The sequence below is a fragment of the Mercenaria mercenaria genome, chromosome 19 (genome assembly GCF_021730395.1).
Source record: "Mercenaria mercenaria strain notata chromosome 19, MADL_Memer_1, whole genome shotgun sequence".
Lineage (NCBI taxonomy): Eukaryota > Metazoa > Mollusca > Bivalvia > Venerida > Veneridae > Mercenaria > Mercenaria mercenaria.
The window spans coordinates 34646304-34652892 of record NC_069379.1 but is presented as its reverse complement, the minus strand read 5'-3'; positions in this window follow the sequence as shown (position 1 = coordinate 34652892).

The window sequence follows — 6589 nt, the reverse complement described above, 5'->3', positions numbered from 1 at the left end:
TTGAAAGATATGTGGAGTTCAAGTTTATTCAAACAATAAAGAAACTGCTTTGAGTAATACAACTGTTCAAAGGTGTTTATAAAACCGAGACTTGTTGTCCCGTCGGAAAGCCAGTTAATAGTTTGTGTAGGAATTTCCACAGACATTTTTGTATTAAGTAGTCTAAACTCATGTGTATAGACAAAATTATGAGAAAGCTGTACCAAAATTTAAAGAAACACAAGTGTCAGCAAAAATGATTTCTATTCAGTGACCAAGCACCGTACTGCAGTCACTGCAGCACCAAACAAAAAAAAAGATGGTTAATGTTCTTAACAAAGATTGATAAATAACGAAACTATTCAAGATCGATGCATATATGGTGCACCGTTCTAATTGCCAGATATCTAATGCTAATAGCTAAATACGATATTCTCTCTTTTACAATAAATGCGAAAATTTCAAATACCTAATGTTTATTGCTGAAAGATAATGCTAATTGCCCATTGATTTTATGAAATAAAGATCATGTCTTTTGAGTTTGATTTGAAGCACTTGCATGTTCTACCATGTCATGCTAACATCGGACAATACATGTAATCATTCCGCTTTGAATGGAGGGCCGGTGCGCCATGCTAATTGCCGAATGTCAATTTTAATGCTAAATGCCAATATCTTAATGCTAAATACCAATTATTTAATGCTAAATGCTAATATCTTAGTAACTTATTTGTCATTTAGCATTTGGTAATTAGCATTGCGCACCGTCCTTCCATAGTACTGTTTTGCGATCGCATTTGACAAGTATGACTCAATGTTTAAGATTTAGCATTTGGCATTAAATATTTTGCATTTGGCATGTGGCATTTTTCAAATGAAAGGGCAGAGGTAAAAAGATAACTTCCAAATGCTATATATTTTATGCCAAATATCAAATGCTTACTTGTAATTAGAGTATTAAGCATTTTTGAAGTTAAAATGAAGTATCTGGTAAATTGAACAAGCCTTCCAAGAAACTGTACTTTTATCAACTACATAGCAAAAAGACTGGCGATTAATCGAACAAATGCATGTACCTTATAAGAGATATGTAATTGAATGTTAATATGTAGAGTTACCTTTTCAACACCATAAACATTTTGAAACCAAATGTCTCTATTTAACATTATATTTTTTTACAGATCAATTAATTTTTCATTTTAAAAACATTTAGGTCTGCTAATCTTTACCAAAGTTTATACAAGTCTGGGGCTTTCTTGAATTGTAAAGAAGTACATAACTTTTTGGAGTTAATTGAAGAATATAGTACGCAACGTGCGAAATTGCACAAATAAGAAACTTATTAGAATTATAAGCTTAAATGTATTTCTAACTTTGAGACTTTTCTATCTTCTGCAGAAATACCAATTCTGATGAACAAAATGTGCTTTCATGTATTAACATACAGATTTTTAAAGCTAAAAACTTCAAATACAACACTTTAATATGCATTTATTCAGCCCTGAACCTGGATATTCATTTATGCATCAAGATGTGATACCACTATATTATATGTGCATTCCGTCTTTTAACTTACAAATATCGCCAATGCTAACAATTCAGGGTGGGGGCATCTGTTCTACTCCTTTATTGTTCAGTTACAGTTTAATTCCATATGTCCATTTTATCCATTTTATTACAAGACATAGGAAATGTGTATCTTTCAGACTTTCCAATCTAACTTCAAGTACCAAGTACAGACAAATGAAATTCATTTCTGATAAAATTTCAACTCAGCTGACCCCTGCAGTTGTAAATCCCTGCTACCAAATGGTACCAATGAGTTACATAAACATGTGGCAGTAAACCACTGATCTCTATCAGTTAGGCTGTGGTCAGTTCTTGACATTGATTGATAACAAACCTAAAAAGAGGTTTGTGAATTTTCGGATTGTACTAGACTATGATATTGGACATAGAATATAGACTGGCTCAGTTCACTACATTTAATCATAAAAATGTAAAAAAGATATATCATAGTCTAGGAGCTAGTCTAATTAAGGTGTAGAGGATTTAATGAACATCTTTTCTGTTTTAACCAAATGACTATCTGTTAATTACTTACATTTCAGAAGTACATGTATAATGCATAGCAGTTACAAGGTAGCAAACAATTTAAATAAGATTTCAAGTCTAAGTTAGTATTTAATTGTTATTATCTTAGTATCATAATTATTGCCATAATTATAGATATTTTATCACAATAGTATGGCACTGGCACCAAACAGTAATGATAATTCCAGTAATAATCAGTAGTTCATGACATGTCCATGCTAGTTTATAATTAGTGAAGGTTTAATAACTTTTAATTTTTTCAAGAAATGTTCATGATATTTAGTCAGTATTGTTATGCATTTGCTTCAGTAATTTTGTTATTAAGCCACAGCTGATATATTTGTAAAATTGAGGCTGTCTTATTAATAAATTGTATTTGGCAAAGCAAAATGTGAAAAGCTTCATGCTCAAGATAAATACCTAAGGGTACTTTTTTATGTTTTACATAAGGCGGATTTTATTTCGGTCAAGCTTTTCTGGGTATTTTTTCCCGCCTAAGCAGAAAATATCCTTAGACGGAATTTTTTCCTGCTTAAACATTTTTACGCCAATTTAGGCGGTTTCCGCCTTACTAACAGGAAAAAATTTGCATATTTCGAGCCCTGTTCTCCCTAAGGTCTCCCTAAGGCTGATATTACGCTTAATAGCAACATAAGATGGAAACCGCCTTATTTTTCTGGGCGGTTTCCGCCTAAAGTATGGGCGTACTTTTTCGTACGGGAGACTCTAGATCTATTCTGAAATTTGTAAACAAAACGAATCAATAAAACCATTATAATGTTTAATTATATATTTAGATCTAGATTGGTAGAAGTGTGTGTGTGTTTGGGTTTAACGTCTTTTTCAACAACTTTTCAGTCATATAAATGATGGTGTCTCTTGTAACAGTGAGCACAATGCCCAACTTTATAGTGCTGCCTCACTGGAATATCACGCCTCAGAAACGTGGCATGATACCCCACCCAGTCACATTATACTGACACCGGGCTGACCAGTCCTAGCACTATCCTCTTAATGCTGAGCGCCAAGCGAGGAAGCTACTAGTACCATTTTTTACGTCTTTGGTATGACGCGGCCGGGGATCGAACCCACGACCTCAAGCACTCGATGTGGACGTTCTACCACTAGGCTACCAAGGCGGTTAGATTGGTAGAAGTAGATCTATACACTAAGAATACATTTTATGACATTCGGTAAGATGTTTTTACCAGGAGAACTAAGTCAGAATAGGGTACATGATCGATTTAGGCTGTAAGTACATGTTTATTTGTAGAAATTCTAGAATACGTGACATTACCTGCTGGGGAATGTGTATTTGTGTGCAGATTCCGATTTTGTTGTCAACATATGAGTTTTCACTCCATCGTTCTTTTCAACGCGTGGATCAAAAAAAGGTCTTAGTATGGAGGATCATTAGCGTTCGCCATTTTGAATTTCGTGGCATGTAAACATTCCATTCGGATACTCAGCACTGAATGTGAATCTATTTTTTGAATAGAGCGCAAAGACAATGCTATGACTGAATTACGAACATGGGGTGTTTCAGTTTGTATACAACTTTAACTGAATTTTCTGATTTGTTATTATACTCTGATGAAGTCCAGTGGACAAAACATGTTAGTTTTGAAGTAAAAAGTATATTTCTGGAGTAAGTTCTTCACTTTATCTATTTCTTAATAAAAAAACAATAACACTAATGTAGACCTAGTGAGTGCCTAACCCCCCTTAGCCTTTAATTTTTATTGTCTTTTTCCAAAAATTAGCTTTTTTCGTTTTTTGGTTTTAATTTTAAAGTTTACTCAAGTGAGTAATTGAGTATGCCACGCTACGTGCCTGTTTATGTAGATTTTGGTAATTTTCAAATTGTCCCAATTAAGACAATTTCCGAGAGCATTTTCCAAATTCCACCAGTGTCGGTGGCATTCCCAAATTGATGAAAAAAAGGCCTGCAGTGTGCCATATTTATCCTCTTCCTGTACAGACTACAGTGGTGTGACCAGAGGGACAGAAAGAGAAAATTAATTAAAGCCCCTAGAACCCACACTCCATTGTCTCTCATAAATTTCCATTGTGATTCAAATCTATACCTGTAGATTGACAGTCAAGCATGTTACCATAAAGACCAGCAGGTCACCCCAAGTATTAACTAAATTTCATAATGGAAAAACAGCATTTTGTTTTCTTAGCTCAACTTTACAAAGTACATAGAGAGATATCGTACTCAGCCCAATATTTCATGAATTTTTCCTCCTTTTTACTTGGAATTTCAGGTTAAAGTTTTGGTCCACTTTCCATACTTGAAATAGTTGTTCCATTTCATCACCTACATCATGTGACACAAGGTCCATATCTGGCATCAATTTTTAGCTCACCAGAGCACGAAGTGCTCAAGGTGAGCTGTTGTGACCAGTCATTGTCCAGCTCCGTCATCGTCAGTCGTGCGTTGTGCGTCGTCCGTCAACATTTGCCTTGTTAACACTCTAGAGGCCACATTTGTTAACCAATCGTTATGAAACTTTATCAGAATGTTTGTCTTGATGATCTCTAGGTCAAGTTCGAAATTGGGTCATGTAAGGTCAAAAACTAGGTCAGTAGGCCAGATCAAAGGAAAATCTTGTAAACACTCGAGTCAACACTTTAAGTTTGAAATTCATGAGAATTAGTCAGAGTGTTTATCTTGATGACCTCTATGTCATGTTCGAAACTGGGTCATTTGGGTCAAAAACTAGGTCACCTGGTCAAGTCAAAGCTACAGTTGTAACCCATCTTTATGAAACTTGGTCAAGATGTTTGTATAGACGGGTCCTGTGGGGTCAAAAACTAGGTCACCCGGTCAAATCAAAGGAAAAGCTTGTTAACACTCTAGAGGCCACAATTTTAACCCAACCTTTATGAAACTTAGTCAGAATGTTTGTATAGATGATCTGTAGGCCAAGTTTGAAACTGGGTCATGTAGGGTCAAAAACAAGGTCAGTAGGCCAGATCAAAGGAAAATCTTATTAACACTCTTAGAGTCCACAGTTTAAGTTTGAAACTCATGAGAATTGGTCAAAATATTTTTCTTGATGACCTCTAGGTCAAGTTTGAAACTGGGTCATGTGGGGTCAAAAACTAGGTCACCAGGTCAAATCAAAGGAAAAGCTTGTTAACACGCTAGAGGTCACAATTTTGGCCCAATCTTTATGAAACTTGGTCAGAATGTTACCCTCATAAAAATCTTGGACGAGTTTGATATTGGGTCATCTGGGGTCAAAAACTAGGTCACCAGGTCAAGAAAAGCTTGTTAACCAGGGTTCGCACAGGCCTTGAAAAGTCCTTGAATTCGATGGTAGTCCTTGAAAACTCCTTGAAAATGACAAAAACCCTAAAAAACCTGGAAAAGTATTTGAATTTTGATAAAAACTCCTTGAATTTGACCTTTCACTCCTTGAAAATATTCTTTCCGTAACTTTGCTTTGCAAAAAGAATTTAAAGCTTAAAATAAATTGGAGAAAATGAAAATAAATTCGTGAAATTGCATGATCGGGTCACTCGTATGCTATTATAGTGGTCTACGGCCACACTTTATCGATATTTACAGAGTGCTATTTCTACTGTATCACCGTTCGCATGTTTCCGTTTCCGTTTAAAAAAAATACGGGAATAATAACTCGCAATTTTTAGCTATTTGCGAGTGTTTTCAGTGAATTAAAATGAGTATGAAAAATAAACATGTTTACTCAAGTAAGCGGGAGACAAAAGACGAATATAAACAGTGGCTGAAGCCCTACAGAGCCGACAGAACGAAGTGTATTTGCACGTCGTGTGACAAAATTTTTAGGTATATCATTTAATTTAGTAGGAGTGCGCTAAAAAAATCAGAAGAAAAGCGTTAAACCTCAGCAAAATAGTGAATCACATCAATCTAATAATCGAATTACGTCATTTCCAAAGGCGTGACAAGTTATGGTTGTGTTATTTTTGCATTACATAATAAAAGTTGTTCGGATTAGGTCGTGGTTTTGAAAAAAAATAGTGCTTGAAAAATTGTAAAAAGTCCTTGAAAAGTACTTGAATTTTGTCTCTGATATTCTGTATGAACCATGTTGACACTCTGGAGGTCACAGTTTTGGCCAAGTCCTAATGAAACTTGGTCAGAATGTTAATCTTGATGATCTCAAGATCTACTTTGAATCTGGGTCATGTAGGATCAAAACTAGGTCACTAGGTTAAATCAAAGGAAAAGCTAGTTAACACTCTAGAGGCCACATTTATGACCATATCTTAATGCAACTTGGTCAGAATGTTAATCTTGATGATCCATAGGTCAAGTTTAAATCTGGGTCAGGTGGTGTTAACACTCTAGAGGTCACAATTTTGGCCCAATCTTAATGACACTTGGTCAGAATGTTACCCTCAATAAAATCTTGGATGAGTTTGATATTAGGTCATCTGGGGTCAAACTAGGTCACCAGGTCAGATCAAGGGAAAAGCTTGTTAACACTGTTGTGGCCACATTTATGACCATATCTTAATG